The 17,500-nt window shown below is 39.1% G+C and overlaps 9 non-coding genes across 9 annotated transcripts; all 9 read left to right on the top strand.

Moving 5' to 3' along the window:
* The first annotated feature begins 4,590 nt into the window (after nt 1-4,590).
* Nucleotides 4,591-4,672, top strand: trnas-uga (transfer RNA serine (anticodon UGA)). The gene has a single exon. It is a non-coding gene; the product is annotated as a tRNA-Ser (tRNA).
* A 122-nt stretch (nt 4,673-4,794) lies between these two features.
* Nucleotides 4,795-4,867, top strand: trnak-uuu (transfer RNA lysine (anticodon UUU)). Its single transcript has one exon. It is a non-coding gene; the product is annotated as a tRNA-Lys (tRNA).
* Nucleotides 4,868-6,504: 1,637 nt separating this feature from the next.
* On the top strand, nt 6,505-6,586 carry trnas-aga (transfer RNA serine (anticodon AGA)). The gene has a single exon. It is a non-coding gene; the product is annotated as a tRNA-Ser (tRNA).
* Nucleotides 6,587-8,844: 2,258 nt separating this feature from the next.
* Nucleotides 8,845-8,926, top strand: trnas-aga (transfer RNA serine (anticodon AGA)). Its single transcript has one exon. It is a non-coding gene; the product is annotated as a tRNA-Ser (tRNA).
* A 557-nt stretch (nt 8,927-9,483) lies between these two features.
* On the top strand, nt 9,484-9,556 carry trnak-uuu (transfer RNA lysine (anticodon UUU)). Its single transcript has one exon. It is a non-coding gene; the product is annotated as a tRNA-Lys (tRNA).
* Nucleotides 9,557-11,192: 1,636 nt separating this feature from the next.
* Nucleotides 11,193-11,274, top strand: trnas-aga (transfer RNA serine (anticodon AGA)). Its single transcript has one exon. It is a non-coding gene; the product is annotated as a tRNA-Ser (tRNA).
* Nucleotides 11,275-13,532: 2,258 nt separating this feature from the next.
* On the top strand, nt 13,533-13,614 carry trnas-aga (transfer RNA serine (anticodon AGA)). The gene has a single exon. It is a non-coding gene; the product is annotated as a tRNA-Ser (tRNA).
* A 550-nt stretch (nt 13,615-14,164) lies between these two features.
* trnak-uuu (transfer RNA lysine (anticodon UUU)) lies at nt 14,165-14,237 on the top strand. Its single transcript has one exon. It is a non-coding gene; the product is annotated as a tRNA-Lys (tRNA).
* A 1,636-nt stretch (nt 14,238-15,873) lies between these two features.
* On the top strand, nt 15,874-15,955 carry trnas-aga (transfer RNA serine (anticodon AGA)). Its single transcript has one exon. It is a non-coding gene; the product is annotated as a tRNA-Ser (tRNA).
* Nucleotides 15,956-17,500: the final 1,545 nt, after the last annotated feature.

Raw genomic sequence — 17,500 nt, 5'->3', positions numbered from 1 at the left:
TTTTAAAGTTTGGGCTCATAAATATTAGATCACTCACACCAAAAGCAGTTATTGTAAATGAAATGATCACAGATAATAGTTTTGATTTACTCTGCTTGACTGAAACCTGGCTAAAACCAAATGATTATTTTGGTCTAAATGAGTCTACTCCACCAAACTACTGTTATAAGCATGATCCCCGTCAGACTGGTCGTGGCGGGGGTGTTGCAACAATATATAGTGATATTCTCAATGTTACCCAGAAAACAGGATACAGGTTTAACTCTTTTGAAATACTAATGCTAAATGTTACTCTGTCAGACATGCAAAAGAAATCTAATGTATCTCTTGCTCTGGCTACTGTGTATAGACCACCAGGGCCGTATACAGAATTCCTAAAAGAATTTGCAGATTTCCTCTCAGACCTTCTAGTTACAGTTGATAAGGCGCTAATCATGGGAGATTTTAATATTCACGTTGATAATACAAATGATACATTAGGACTTGCGTTTACTGACCTAATAAACTCCTTTGGAGTCAAGCAAAATGTCACCGGGCCCACTCATCGTTTTAATCATACACTAGATTTAATTATATCGCATGGCATCGATCTTACTGCTATAGATATTGTACCTCAAAGTGATGATATTACAGACCATTTCCTCGTATCGTGCATGCTGCGTATAACTGATATTAACTATATGTCGCAGCGATACCGTCTGGGCAGAACTATTGTTCCAGCCACCAAAGACAGATTCGCAAATAACCTGCCTGATCTATCTCAACTGCTATTTGTACCCAAAAATACACATGAATTAGACAAAATTACTGACAACATGGGCACTATTTTCTCTAATACATTAGAAGCTGTTGCCCCAATCAAATTGAAAAAAGTTAGAGAAAAACGTACTGTACCATGGTATAACAGTAATACTCACTCTCTCAAGAAAGTAACTCGTAGTCTTGAACGCAAATGGAGAAAAACTAACTTAGAAGTTTTTAGAATTGCATGGAAAAACAGTATGTCCAGCTATAGACAGGCTCTAAAAACTGCTAGGGCAGAGCATATACACAAACTCATTGAAAATAACCAAAACAATCCAAGGTTTTTATTTAACACAGTGGCTAAGTTAACAAATTACCAGATGCCACCTGATTCAAATATTCCACCAACGTTAAATAGTAATGACTTTATGAATTTCTTCACTGATAAAATAGATAACATTAGAAATACAATAGCGAATGTAGATTCTACAGCATCTAACACTTCAGTTTCATCCATCGCACCCAAAGATAAACTGCAGTGCTTTACAACCATAGGACAGGAGGAGCTAAATAAACTTATCACTGTATCTAAACCAACAACATGTTTATTAGATCCTGTACCCACTAAATTACTGAAAGAGCTGTTACCTGTAGCCGAAGAACCGCTTCTCAATATCATAAACTCGTCGTTATCTTTAGGACACGTCCCAAAACCATTCAAGCTGGCGGTTATCAAGCCTCTTATTAAGAAACCAAAACTAGATCCTAGTGTACTGGCAAATTATAGGCCTATTTCAAATATTCCATTTATGTCTAAAATTTTAGAAAAAGTTGTGTCTGCTCAATTGAGCACCTTCCTGCATAAAAATGATCTGTATGAAGAATTTCAGTCAGGTTTTAGGCCCCACCATAGCACAGAAACTGCACTTGTTAAAATTACAAATGACCTGCTCCTTGCGTCAGACCAAGGCTGCATCTCATTTCTAGTCTTACTTGATCTTAGTGCTGCGTTCGACACCATAGATCATGACATACTCATAGATCGATTACAAAACTATACAGGTATTCAAGGGCAGGCTCTAAGATGGTTTAGATCCTACCTGTCCGATCGCTACCATTTTGTTTACTTACATGGGGAGTCATCTCATTTATCATCAGTAAAATATGGAGTGCCACAAGGATCCGTCCTAGGTCCCCTTCTATTTTCAATATACATGTTGCCCCTTGGTAATATTATTAGAAAATACGGAATTAGCTTCCACTGTTATGCTGATGATACTCAGCTATATATATCAACGAGACCAGATGAAACTTCCCAATTATCTAAGCTAACAGATTGTGTTAAAAATGTAAAAGATTGGATGACAAAGAATTTTCTCCAATTAAATTCGGATAAGACGGAGATATTAATTATTGGACCAAAAAACACTACACAGAATCTTGTAGATTACAATCTGCAACTAGACGGATGTACTGTTACTTCCTCTACAGTCAGAAATCTGGGTGTTATATTAGACAGCAATTTGTCTTTTGAAAATCATATTTCCAATGTTACAAAAATTGCATTCTTCCATCTTAGAAACATTGCCAAGCTACGAAACATGTTATCTGTTTCTGATGCAGAAAAGCTAGTTCATGCATTCATGACCTCTAGACTGGACTATTGTAATGCACTTCTAGGTGGTTGTCCTGCTTCTTCAATAAACAAGCTACAGGTCGTCCAAAATGCAGCAGCGAGAGTCCTTACGAGGTCAAGAAAATATGATCATATTACCCCAATTTTACAGTCTCTGCACTGGCTACCTATTAAGTTCCGCATCAGTTACAAATTATCATTACTTACCTATAAGGCCCTAAATGGTTTAGCTCCAGCGTACCTAACTAGCCTTCTACCACGTTACAACCCATCACGCACCCTAAGGTCACAAAACGCTGGACTTTTGGTAGTTCCTAGGATAGCAAAGTCCACTAAAGGAGGTAGAGCCTTCTCACATTTGGCTCCCAAACTCTGGAATAGCCTTCCTGATAATGTTCGGGGTTCAGACACACTCTCTTTGTTTAAATCTAGATTAAAAACACATCTCTTTCGCCAAGCATTCGAATAATGTATCTTTTTAATTGTGAGTGTAGTTGCATCTGATCAAAGGTGCATTTTTATTCATTAGCTTGGGTTAAACTAATTTTACTTTGTTGGATCAGCAGCTATGCTAATGATGTCTGTATTTTGTTTCTATGTTTTGCCACGGGATTCACATCCCGTGGTAACTAGGATTTACACAAGCTCCAGTCTGGATCCAGAACACCTGAGAAGAGATGATGCTGACCCTCAGAGGACCTCAGATGATGCTAACCCTGAATGAACAAACAGAACTAACAATTATTCCTAAATGTGTGACTTAATCATATAATAACTTAATTAATAATATTGATAGTTCATCGTCTAGCTGACTACGTCTTGTATTATTATTATTTTTTAGTTTTTCTAAAATCCTGTCAAATGTGCACAAACTACTAGCTACTACTAAATATTGTAGAAACATAATTTTCTGTAAAGTTGCTTTGTAACGATTTGTTTTGTAAAAAGCGCTATACAAATAAACTTGAATTGAATTGAAAATTGAATTGTCACTGAGAGGGAGGTGTTACAAGAAAGAACGTGAGAACAAAATAAATGTATATCATTTTAAGTTTGTAGTTTATTTAGAATATATTTAATTATCCCACAACATAATTTAATATGGGGGAGCAGTTAAACAGTTTATTAGGAACAATCAAAGCTGACTTTCAAACTAATTTTATTTTTGCATTATTACTCCAGTCACACAATCCTCAAGAAATCCTTTTAACAATCTGAATTTCTAAAAAACAACAACAACAAAAAAAACATTTATTGTTATCATTATTATTAATGTTGAAAATAGCAGAGGACATTTTTCAGGTTTTTTAGGGGGTAAATTAAAAGAACACCATTTTTTGTTACATTTGTTACAGTTACATGTATTTGTTACATGTATATTATTTACATCAAGCTTTTGAATGGTATAGTTTTGTATATTGTTATTGGAACTTCATAATATTTAACTTAATTATACATTTAGTCAAGAATTATAGTTTGGAAAGAGTCTAACTAGTAAAATGTTTAGACGTTATGTGAAAGCTAGTACAAGTATATAAATAAATATAAAGAGACTTACTCATGTTTATGATCTCTGCTGAATAAAGTGCTTCATTCTTTTTTTTCTGAGGAAATCCATTTCTCAAATCCTCAACCACGTCACATCTTTTTGGGGTGAATTATGTGTTATTCCTCTCATCGCGAAGCAAACAGTAAAATAAAAGCACTTGAACAACAGTCTGGCTGCTTTTTCTTCTGTGTGGGCGTATTCAAGCTGCGCTTCAGTTTGAATCTGAATAGAGCGTTCAGCGTGGGGCGTGGTCACATTAGATATAATGAAGGGAGACGTGAAAAAAGCACATCGCCTTGTTTTCATATGGATTACTTTATCACAGAACATTTGTTTTAGGCAGCACTCGTTTAGTTTAAAAGTAGACATGTCAAGCTTTCTATAGATATCTCTCTCATGTCTCTTCGTTGAGTATTCACGGAGTTACAGTTCATTTTAATGACGTGTTTGTAAATGAAGATCAGCGCAGACAAAGGCTGCAGACAGCACATCTTGTTTGTTATCTTTAGAAGTGCACAAAGTTTTGTTGTTATTATGTCTGTATCCAAAAAAAGGAAACCCTTTACTGGGTTACAGTCCGCTTGCTGACTGAGCTGGGATGTTTGCAAGAAGGTCAGGCAGCAGTGTTGCACACAAACTGAGCAGGAGTTGGTCTGTTCTTGTAGTCGTGGCCGAGTGGTTAAGGCGATGGACTTGAAATCCATTGGGGTCTCCCCGCGCAGGTTCGAACCCTGCCGACTACGGGAGGGCTTTGCAGTATTGCTTTAGCTTTCTGTGATGGTAATTGTGCCTTCTATGGTCCTTTGTCCTAACTGCTTCTAGCTTTCATCCCGTGACACCTGCGTCTCTTCTTTGCTCCACAAGAGCCCGGATAGCTCAGTCGGTAGAGCATCAGACTTTTAATCTGAGGGTCCAGGGTTCAAGTCCCTGTTCGGGCGAAGGTCTTTCTTTGGCCTCACCTTGCTATCACTACGGTCCATCTCTTCTGCTGACTCTGTACTGGAACGGTGTTCCTTCCTGCTCTCGGGGATCAAGGGATCTCCCTTGTGGTTAGTGAAAAACGAACAATGTTAAAACACTTGAACAAGGCAAACATAAAGAACAATGGTGCCTGGATTTTTTGAGAACTGGAGCTTGTAGCCTAGAATTTTTCTTTGTAATTCATGTGAAAATCATCTTGTTTACTCACTTACAGAAAACAATACATTGATTTACATTTTCTAAGACACTTTTTGTTGGTAAAGGTCATATGAGAGTAGGCGTCAACTATCATGAATGTCATTATGATTTACACCTGAGAAGACAAAGCCCTGCATAATGAGCTGCATAAAGAGCCGCTCAGTCAGCTGTTGTCACTGAGAGGGAGGTGTTACAAGAAAGAACGTGAGAACAAAATAAATGTATATCATTTTAAGTTTGTAGTTTATTTAGAATATATTTAATTATCCCACAACATAATTTAATATGGGGGAGCAGTTAAACAGTTTATTAGGAACAATCAAAGCTGACTTTCAAACTAATTTTATTTTTGCATTATTACTCCAGTCACACAATCCTCAAGAAATCCTTTTAACAATCTGAATTTCTAAAAAACAACAACAACAAAAAAAAAACATTTATTGTTATCATTATTATTAATGTTGAAAATAGCAGAGGACATTTTTCAGGTTTTTTAGGGGGTAAATTAAAAGAACACCGTTTTTTGTTACATTTGTTACAGTTACATGTATTTGTTACATTTATATTATTTACATCAAGCTTTTGAATGGTATAGTTTTATATATTGTTATTGGAACTTCATAATATTTAACTTAATTATACATTTAGTCAAGAATTATAGTTTGGAAAGAGTCTAACTAGTAAAATGTTTAGACGTTATGTGAAAGCTAGTACAAGTATATAAATAAATATAAAGAGACTTACTCATGTTTATGATCTCTGCTGAATAAAGTGCTTCATTCTTTTTTTTCTGAGGAAATCCATTTCTCAAATCCTCAACCACGTCACATCTTTTTGGGGTGAATTATGTGTTATTCCTCTCATCGCGAAGCAAACAGTAAAATAAAAGCACTTGAACAACAGTCTGGCTGCTTTTTCTTCTGTGTGGGCGTATTCAAGCTGCGCTTCAGTTTGAATCTGAATAGAGCGTTCAGCGTGGGGCGTGGTCACATTAGATATAATGAAGGGAGACGTGAAAAAAGGACATCGCCTTGTTTTCATATGGATTACTTTATCACAGAACATTTGTTTTAGGCAGCACTCGTTTAGTTTAAAAGTAGACATGTCAAGCTTTCTATAGATTTCTCTCTCATGTCTCTTCGTTGAGTATTCACGGAGTTACAGTTCATTTTAATGACGTGTTTGTAAATGAAGATCAGCGCAGACAAAGGCTGCAGACAGCACATCTTGTTTGTTATCTTTAGAAGTGCACAAAGTTTTGTTGTTATTATGTCTGTATCCAAAAAAAGGAAACCCTTTACTGGGTTACAGTCCGCTTGCTGACTGAGCTGGGATGTTTGCAAGAAGGTCAGGCAGCAGTGTTGCACAGAATCTGAGCAGGAGTTGGTCTGTTCTTGTAGTCGTGGCCGAGTGGTTAAGGCGATGGACTAGAAATCCATTGGGGTCTCCCCGCGCAGGTTCGAATCCTGCCGACTACGCTGAAGGCCGTGAGGAAAAGCGTCCATGAATTTTTCAAGGTCCTCCCACTGATTTGCGAAATGTCCAGTCCCTCTTCGATGGACCAACACACCGCTGGTGCTTCTTCTATTCAGGCTCCAGGGGTTAACTCGGGTGAGCCAGTGGCACGCCGTGATCGTATAGTGGTTAGTACTCTGCGTTGTGGCCGCAGCAACCCCGGTTCGAATCCGAGTCACGGCAATACTCTGGCGTTGAGTGTACGGGAAGGTTGCCATTTTTTTACCACCTCATCTTTCTTCTCTATTTTGTTTTTGATGCCTGGCCTGTGCAGGGTGACACCAGACAACTGGGCCTGCCCAGCTAGACGTAGTCGTGGCCGAGAGGTTAAGGCGATGGACGTGAAATCCATTGGGGTCTCCCCGCGCAGGTTCGAACCCTGCTGACTACGGGAGGGCTTTGCAGTATTGCTTTAGCTTTCTGTGATGGTAATTGTGCCTTCTATGGTCCTTTTTCCTAACTGCTTCTAGCTTTCATCCCGTGACACCTGCGTCTCTTCTTTGCTCCACAAGAGCCCGGATAGCTCAGTCGGTAGAGCATCAGACTTTTAATCTGAGGGTCCAGTGTTCAAGTCCCTGTTCGGGCGAAGGTCTTTCTTTGGCCTCACCTTGCTATCACTACGGTCCATCTCTTCTGCTGGCTCTGTACTGGAACGGTGTTCCTTCCTGCTCTCGGGTATCAAGGGATCTCCCTTGTGGTTAGTGAAAAACGAACAATGTTAAAACACTTGAACAAGGCAAACATAAAGAACAATGGTGCCTGGAATTTTTGAGAACTGGAGCTTGTAGCCTAGAATTTTTCTTTGTAATTCATGTGAAAATCATCTTGTTTACTCACTTACAGAAAACAATACATTGATTTACATTTTCTAAGACACTTTTTGTTGGTAAAGGTCATATGAGAGTAGGCGTCAACTATCATGAATGTCATTATGATTTACACCTGAGAAGACAAAGCCCTGCATAATGAGCTGCATAAAGAGCCGCTCAGTCAGCTGTTGTCACTGAGAGGGAGGTGTTACAAGAAAGAACGTGAGAACAAAATAAATGTATATCATTTTAAGTTTGTAGTTTATTTAGAATATATTTAATTATCCCACAACATAATTTAATATGGGGGAGCAGTTAAACAGTTTATTAGGAACAATCAAAGCTGACTTTCAAACTAATTTTATTTTTGCATTATTACTCCAGTCACACAATCCTCAAGAAATCCTTTTAACAATCTGAATTTCTAAAATACAACAACAACAAAAAAAACATTTATTGTTATCATTATTATTAATGTTGAAAATAGCAGAGGACATTTTTCAGGTTTTTTAGGGGGTAAATTAAAAGAACACCATTTTTTGTTACATTTGTTACAGTTACATGTATTTGTTACATTTATATTATTTACATCAAGCTTTTGAATGGTATAGTTTTGTATATTGTTATTGGAACTTCATAATATTTAACTTAATTATACATTTAGTCAAGAATTATAGTTTGGAAAGAGTCTAACTAGTAAAATGTTTAGACGTTATGTGAAAGCTAGTACAAGTATATAAATAAATATAAAGAGACTTACTCATGTTTATGATCTCTGCTGAATAAAGTGCTTCATTCTTTTTTTTCTGAGGAAATCCATTTCTCAAATCCTCAACCACGTCACATCTTTTTGGGGTGAATTATGTGTTATTCCTCTCATCGCGAAGCAAACAGTAAAATAAAAGCACTTGAACAACAGTCTGGCTGCTTTTTCTTCTGTGTGGGCGTATTCAAGCTGCGCTTCAGTTTGAATCTGAATAGAGCGTTCAGCGTGGGGCGTGGTCACATTAGATATAATGAAGGGAGACGTGAAAAAAGGACATCGCCTTGTTTTCATATGGATTACTTTATCACAGAACATTTGTTTTAGGCAGCACTCGTTTAGTTTAAAAGCAGACATGTCAAGCTTTCTATAGATATCTCTCTCATGTCTCTTCGTTGAGTATTCACGGAGTTACAGTTCATTTTAATGACGTGTTTGTAAATGAAGATCAGCGCAGACAAAGGCTGCAGACAGCACATCTTGTTTGTTATCTTTAGAAGTGCACAAAGTTTTGTTGTTATTATGTCTGTATCCAAAAAAAGGAAACCCTTTACTGGGTTACAGTCCGCTTGCTGACTGAGCTGGGATGTTTGCAAGAAGGTCAGGCAGCAGTGTTGCACACAAACTGAGCAGGAGTTGGTCTGTTCTTGTAGTCGTGGCCGAGTGGTTAAGGCGATGGACTAGAAATCCATTGGGGTCTCCCCGCGCAGGTTCGAATCCTGCCGACTACGCTGTTTGCTGAAGGCCGTGAGGAAAAGCGTCCATGAATTTTTCAAGGTCCTCCCACTGATTTGCGAAATGTCCAGTCCCTCTTCGATGGACCAACACACCGCTGGTGCTTCTTCTATTCGGGCTCCAGGGGTTAACTCGGGTGAGCCAGTGGCACGCCGTGATCGTATAGTGGTTAGTACTCTGCGTTGTGGCCGCAGCAACCCCGGTTCGAATCCGAGTCACGGCAATACTCTGGTGTTGAGTGTACGGGAAGGTTGCCATTTTTTTACCACCTCATCTTTCTTCTGTATTTTGTTTTTGATGCCTGGCCTGTGCAGGGTGACACCAGACAACTGGGCCTGCCCAGCTAGACGTAGTCGTGGCCGAGAGGTTAAGGCGATGGACGTGAAATCCATTGGGGTCTCCCCGCGCAGGTTCGAACCCTGCTGACTACGGGAGGGCTTTGCAGTATTGCTTTAGCTTTCTGTGATGGTAATTGTGCCTTCTATGGTCCTTTGTCCTAACTGCTTCTAGCTTTCATCCCGTGACACCTGCGTCTCTTCTTTGCTCCACAAGAGCCCGGATAGCTCAGTCGGTAGAGCATCAGACTTTTAATCTGAGGGTCCAGGGTTCAAGTCCCTGTTCGGGCGAAGGTCTTTCTTTGGCCTCACCTTGCTATCACTACGGTCCATCTCTTCTGCTGGCTCTGTACTGGAACGGTGTTCCTTCCTGCTCTCGGGTATCAAGGGATCTCCCTTGTGGTTAGTGAAAAACGAACAATGTTAAAACACTTGAACAAGGCAAACATAAAGAACAATGGTGCCTGGAATTTTTGAGAACTGGAGCTTGTAGCCTAGAATTTTTCTTTGTAATTCATGTGAAAATCATCTTGTTTACTCACTTACAGAAAACAATACATTGATTTACATTTTCTAAGACACTTTTTGTTGGTAAAGGTCATATGAGAGTAGGCGTCAACTATCATGAATGTCATTATGATTTACACCTGAGAAGACAAAGCCCTGCATAATGAGCTGCATAAAGAGCCGCTCAGTCAGCTGTTGTCACTGAGAGGGAGGTGTTACAAGAAAGAACGTGAGAACAAAATAAATGTATATCATTTTAAGTTTGTAGTTTATTTAGAATATATTTAATTATCCCACAACATAATTTAATATGGGGGAGCAGTTAAACAGTTTATTAGGAACAATCAAAGCTGACTTTCAAACTAATTTTATTTTTGCATTATTACTCCAGTCACACAATCCTCAAGAAATCCTTTTAACAATCTGAATTTCTAAAAAACAACAACAACAAAAAAAAACATTTATTGTTATCATTATTATTAATGTTGAAAATAGCAGAGGACATTTTTCAGGTTTTTTAGGGGGTAAATTAAAAGAACACCATTTTTTGTTACATTTGTTACAGTTACATGTATTTGTTACATTTCTATTATTTACATCAAGCTTTTGAATGGTATAGTTTTGTATATTGTTATTGGAACTTCATAATATTTAACTTAATTATACATTTAGTCAAGAATTATAGTTTGGAAAGAGTCTAACTAGTAAAATGTTTAGACGTTATGTGAAAGCTAGTACAAGTATATAAATAAATATAAAGAGACTTACTCATGTTTATGATCTCTGCTGAATAAAGTGCTTCATTCTTTTTTTTCTGAGGAAATCCATTTCTCAAATCCTCAACCACGTCACATCTTTTTGGGGTGAATTATGTGTTATTCCTCTCATCGCGAAGCAAACAGTAAAATAAAAGCACTTGAACAACAGTCTGGCTGCTTTTTCTTCTGTGTGGGCGTATTCAAGCTGCGCTTCAGTTTGAATCTGAATAGAGCGTTCAGCGTGGGGCGTGGTCACATTAGATATAATGAAGGGAGACGTGAAAAAAGCACATCGCCTTGTTTTCATATGGATTACTTTATCACAGAACATTTGTTTTAGGCAGCACTCGTTTAGTTTAAAAGTAGACATGTCAAGCTTTCTATAGATATCTCTCTCATGTCTCTTCGTTGAGTATTCACGGAGTTACAGTTCATTTTAATGACGTGTTTGTAAATGAAGATCAGCGCAGACAAAGGCTGCAGACAGCACATCTTGTTTGTTATCTTTAGAAGTGCACAAAGTTTTGTTGTTATTATGTCTGTATCCAAAAAAAGGAAACCCTTTACTGGGTTACAGTCCGCTTGCTGACTGAGCTGGGATGTTTGCAAGAAGGTCAGGCAGCAGTGTTGCACACAAACTGAGCAGGAGTTGGTCTGTTCTTGTAGTCGTGGCCGAGTGGTTAAGGCGATGGACTAGAAATCCATTGGGGTCTCCCCGCGCAGGTTCGAATCCTGCCGACTACGCTGAAGGCCGTGAGGAAAAGCGTCCATGAATTTTTCAAGGTCCTCCCACTGATTTGCGAAATGTCCAGTCCCTCTTCGATGGACCAACACACCGCTGGTGCTTCTTCTATTCGGGCTCCAGGGGTTAACTCGGGTGAGCCAGTGGCACGCCGTGATCGTATAGTGGTTAGTACTCTGCGTTGTGGCCGCAGCAACCCCGGTTCGAATCCGAGTCACGGCAATACTCTGGCGTTGAGTGTACGGGAAGGTTGCCATTTTTTTACCACCTCATCTTTCTTCTCTATTTTGTTTTTGATGCCTGGCCTGTGCAGGGTGACACCAGACAACTGGGCCTGCCCAGCTAGACGTAGTCGTGGCCGAGAGGTTAAGGCGATGGACGTGAAATCCATTGGGGTCTCCCCGCGCAGGTTCGAACCCTGCTGACTACGGGAGGGCTTTGCAGTATTGCTTTAGCTTTCTGTGATGGTAATTGTGCCTTCTATGGTCCTTTGTCCTAACTGCTTCTAGCTTTCATCCCGTGACACCTGCGTCTCTTCTTTGCTCCACAAGAGCCCGGATAGCTCAGTCGGTAGAGCATCAGACTTTTAATCTGAGGTTCCAGGGTTCAAGTCCCTGTTCGGGCGAAGGTCTTTCTTTGGCCTGACCTTGCTATCACTACGGTCCATCTCTTCTGCTGGCTCTGTACTGGAACGGTGTTCCTTCCTGCTCTCGGGTATCAAGGGATCTCCCTTGTGGTTAGTGAAAAACGAACAATGTTAAAACACTTGAACAAGGCAAACATAAAGAACAATGGTGCCTGGAATTTTTGAGAACTGGAGCTTGTAGCCTAGAATTTTTCTTTGTAATTCATGTGAAAATCATCTTGTTTACTCACTTACAGAAAACAATACATTGATTTACATTTTCTAAGACACTTTTTGTTGGTAAAGGTCATATGAGAGTAGGCGTCAACTATCATGAATGTCATTATGATTTACACCTGAGAAGACAAAGCCCTGCATAATGAGCTGCATAAAGAGCCGCTCAGTCAGCTGTTGTCACTGAGAGGGAGGTGTTACAAGAAAGAACGTGAGAACAAAATAAATGTATATCATTTTAAGTTTGTAGTTTATTTAGAATATATTTAATTATCCCACAACATAATTTAATATGGGGGAGCAGTTAAACAGTTTATTAGGAACAATCAAAGCTGACTTTCAAACTAATTTTATTTTTGCATTATTACTCCAGTCACACAATCCTCAAGAAATCCTTTTAACAATCTGAATTTCTAAAAAACAACAACAACAAAAAAAACATTTATTGTTATCATTATTATTAATGTTGAAAATAGCAGAGGACATTTTTCAGGTTTTTTAGGGGGTAAATTAAAAGAACACCATTTTTTGTTACATTTGTTACAGTTACATGTATTTGTTACATGTATATTATTTACATCAAGCTTTTGAATGGTATAGTTTTGTATATTGTTATTGGAACTTCATAATATTTAACTTAATTATACATTTAGTCAAGAATTATAGTTTGGAAAGAGTCTAACTAGTAAAATGTTTAGACGTTATGTGAAAGCTAGTACAAGTATATAAATAAATATAAAGAGACTTACTCATGTTTATGATCTCTGCTGAATAAAGTGCTTCATTCTTTTTTTTCTGAGGAAATCCATTTCTCAAATCCTCAACCACGTCACATCTTTTTGGGGTGAATTATGTGTTATTCCTCTCATCGCGAAGCAAACAGTAAAATAAAAGCACTTGAACAACAGTCTGGCTGCTTTTTCTTCTGTGTGGGCGTATTCAAGCTGCGCTTCAGTTTGAATCTGAATAGAGCGTTCAGCGTGGGGCGTGGTCACATTAGATATAATGAAGGGAGACGTGAAAAAAGCACATCGCCTTGTTTTCATATGGATTACTTTATCACAGAACATTTGTTTTAGGCAGCACTCGTTTAGTTTAAAAGTAGACATGTCAAGCTTTCTATAGATATCTCTCTCATGTCTCTTCGTTGAGTATTCACGGAGTTACAGTTCATTTTAATGACGTGTTTGTAAATGAAGATCAGCGCAGACAAAGGCTGCAGACAGCACATCTTGTTTGTTATCTTTAGAAGTGCACAAAGTTTTGTTGTTATTATGTCTGTATCCAAAAAAAGGAAACCCTTTACTGGGTTACAGTCCGCTTGCTGACTGAGCTGGGATGTTTGCAAGAAGGTCAGGCAGCAGTGTTGCACACAAACTGAGCAGGAGTTGGTCTGTTCTTGTAGTCGTGGCCGAGTGGTTAAGGCGATGGACTAGAAATCCATTGGGGTCTCCCCGCGCAGGTTCGAATCCTGCCGACTACGCTGAAGGCCGTGAGGAAAAGCGTCCATGAATTTTTCAAGGTCCTCCCACTGATTTGCGAAATGTCCAGTCCCTCTTCGATGGACCAACACACCGCTGGTGCTTCTTCTATTCGGGCTCCAGGGGTTAACTCGGGTGAGCCAGTGGCACGCCGTGATCGTATAGTGGTTAGTACTCTGCGTTGTGGCCGCAGCAACCCCCGTTCGAATCTGAGTCACGGCAATACTCTGGCGTTGAGTGTATGGGAAGGTTGCCATTTTTTTACCACCTCATCTTTCTTCTCTATTTTGTTTTTGATGCCTGGCCTGTGCAGGGTGACACCAGACAACTGGGCCTGCCCAGCTAGACGTAGTCGTGGCCGAGAGGTTAAGGCGATGGAAGTGAAATCCATTGGGGTCTCCCCGCGCAGGTTCGAACCCTGCTGACTACGGGAGGGCTTTGCAGTATTGCTTTAGCTTTCTGTGATGGTAATTGTGCCTTCTATGGTCCTTTGTCCTAACTGCTTCTAGCTTTCATCCCGTGACACCTGCGTCTCTTCTTTGCTCCACAAGAGCCCGGATAGCTCAGTCGGTAGAGCATCAGACTTTTAATCTGAGGGTCCAGGGTTCAAGTCCCTGTTCGGGCGAAGGTCTTTCTTTGGCCTCACCTTGCTATCACTACGGTCCATCTCTTCTGCTGGCTCTGTACTGGAACGGTGTTCCTTCCTGCTCTCGGGTATCAAGGGATCTCCCTTGTGGTTAGTGAAAAACGAACAATGTTAAAACACTTGAACAAGGCAAACATAAAGAACAATGGTGCCTGGAATTTTTGAGAACTGGAGCTTGTAGCCTAGAATTTTTCTTTGTAATTCATGTGAAAATCATCTTGTTTACTCACTTACAGAAAACAATACATTGATTTACATTTTCTAAGACACTTTTTGTTGGTAAAGGTCATATGAGAGTAGGCGTCAACTATCATGAATGTCATTATGATTTACACCTGAGAAGACAAAGCCCTGCATAATGAGCTGCATAAAGAGCCGCTCAGTCAGCTGTTGTCACTGAGAGGGAGGTGTTACAAGAAAGAACGTGAGAACAAAATAAATGTATATCATTTTAAGTTTGTAGTTTATTTAGAATATATTTAATTATCCCACAACATAATTTAATATGGGGGAGCAGTTAAACAGTTTATTAGGAACAATCAAAGCTGACTTTCAAACTAATTTTATTTTTGCATTATTACTCCAGTCACACAATCCTCAAGAAATCCTTTTAACAATCTGAATTTCTAAAAAACAACAACAACAAAAAAAAACATTTATTGTTATCATTATTATTAATGTTGAAAATAGCAGAGGACATTTTTCAGGTTTTTTAGGGGGTAAATTAAAAGAACACCATTTTTTGTTACATTTGTTACAGTTACATGTATTTGTTACATTTCTATTATTTACATCAAGCTTTTGAATGGTATAGTTTTGTATATTGTTATTGGAACTTCATAATATTTAACTTAATTATACATTTAGTCAAGAATTATAGTTTGGAAAGAGTCTAACTAGTAAAATGTTTAGACGTTATGTGAAAGCTAGTACAAGTATATAAATAAATATAAAGAGACTTACTCATGTTTATGATCTCTGCTGAATAAAGTGCTTCATTCTTTTTTTTCTGAGGAAATCCATTTCTCAAATCCTCAACCACGTCACATCTTTTTGGGGTGAATTATGTGTTATTCCTCTCATCGCGAAGCAAACAGTAAAATAAAAGCACTTGAACAACAGTCTGGCTGCTTTTTCTTCTGTGTGGGCGTATTCAAGCTGCGCTTCAGTTTGAATCTGAATAGAGCGTTCAGCGTGGGGCGTGGTCACATTAGATATAATGAAGGGAGACGTGAAAAAAGCACATCGCCTTGTTTTCATATGGATTACTTTATCACAGAACATTTGTTTTAGGCAGCACTCGTTTAGTTTAAAAGTAGACATGTCAAGCTTTCTATAGATATCTCTCTCATGTCTCTTCGTTGAGTATTCACGGAGTTACAGTTCATTTTAATGACGTGTTTGTAAATGAAGATCAGCGCAGACAAAGGCTGCAGACAGCACATCTTGTTTGTTATCTTTAGAAGTGCACAAAGTTTTGTTGTTATTATGTCTGTATCCAAAAAAAGGAAACCCTTTACTGGGTTACAGTCCGCTTGCTGACTGAGCTGGGATGTTTGCAAGAAGGTCAGGCAGCAGTGTTGCACACAAACTGAGCAGGAGTTGGTCTGTTCTTGTAGTCGTGGCCGAGTGGTTAAGGCGATGGACTAGAAATCCATTGGGGTCTCCCCGCGCAGGTTCGAATCCTGCCGACTACGCTGAAGGCCGTGAGGAAAAGCGTCCATGAATTTTTCAAGGTCCTCCCACTGATTTGCGAAATGTCCAGTCCCTCTTCGATGGACCAACACACCGCTGGTGCTTCTTCTATTCGGGCTCCAGGGGTTAACTCGGGTGAGCCAGTGGCACGCCGTGATCGTATAGTGGTTAGTACTCTGCGTTGTGGCCGCAGCAACCCCGGTTCGAATCCGAGTCACGGCAATACTCTGGCGTTGAGTGTACGGGAAGGTTGCCATTTTTTTACCACCTCATCTTTCTTCTCTATTTTGTTTTTGATGCCTGGCCTGTGCAGGGTGACACCAGACAACTGGGCCTGCCCAGCTAGACGTAGTCGTGGCCGAGAGGTTAAGGCGATGGACGTGAAATCCATTGGGGTCTCCCCGCGCAGGTTCGAACCCTGCTGACTACGGGAGGGCTTTGCAGTATTGCTTTAGCTTTCTGTGATGGTAATTGTGCCTTCTATGGTCCTTTGTCCTAACTGCTTCTAGCTTTCATCCCGTGACACCTGCGTCTCTTCTTTGCTCCACAAGAGCCCGGATAGCTCAGTCGGTAGAGCATCAGACTTTTAATCTGAGGTTCCAGGGTTCAAGTCCCTGTTCGGGCGAAGGTCTTTCTTTGGCCTGACCTTGCTATCACTACGGTCCATCTCTTCTGCTGGCTCTGTACTGGAACGGTGTTCCTTCCTGCTCTCGGGTATCAAGGGATCTCCCTTGTGGTTAGTGAAAAACGAACAATGTTAAAACACTTGAACAAGGCAAACATAAAGAACAATGGTGCCTGGAATTTTTGAGAACTGGAGCTTGTAGCCTAGAATTTTTCTTTGTAATTCATGTGAAAATCATCTTGTTTACTCACTTACAGAAAACAATACATTGATTTACATTTTCTAAGACACTTTTTGTTGGTAAAGGTCATATGAGAGTAGGCGTCAACTATCATGAATGTCATTATGATTTACACCTGAGAAGACAAAGCCCTGCATAATGAGCTGCATAAAGAGCCGCTCAGTCAGCTGTTGTCACTGAGAGGGAGGTGTTACAAGAAAGAACGTGAGAACAAAATAAATGTATATCATTTTAAGTTTGTAGTTTATTTAGAATATATTTAATTATCCCACAACATAATTTAATATGGGGGAGCAGTTAAACAGTTTATTAGGAACAATCAAAGCTGACTTTCAAACTAATTTTATTTTTGCATTATTACTCCAGTCACACAATCCTCAAGAAATCCTTTTAACAATCTGAATTTCTAAAAAACAACAACAACAAAAAAAACATTTATTGTTATCATTATTATTAATGTTGAAAATAGCAGAGGACATTTTTCAGGTTTTTTAGGGGGTAAATTAAAAGAACACCATTTTTTGTTACATTTGTTACAGTTACATGTATTTGTTACATGTATATTATTTACATCAAGCTTTTGAATGGTATAGTTTTGTATATTGTTATTGGAACTTCATAATATTTAACTTAATTATACATTTAGTCAAGAATTATAGTTTGGAAAGAGTCTAACTAGTA

The sequence above is a fragment of the Carassius gibelio genome, chromosome A20 (genome assembly GCF_023724105.1).
Source record: "Carassius gibelio isolate Cgi1373 ecotype wild population from Czech Republic chromosome A20, carGib1.2-hapl.c, whole genome shotgun sequence".
Classification (NCBI taxonomy): Eukaryota; Metazoa; Chordata; class Actinopteri; order Cypriniformes; family Cyprinidae; genus Carassius; species Carassius gibelio.
This window is presented reverse-complemented; position numbering and strand designations above follow the sequence as displayed.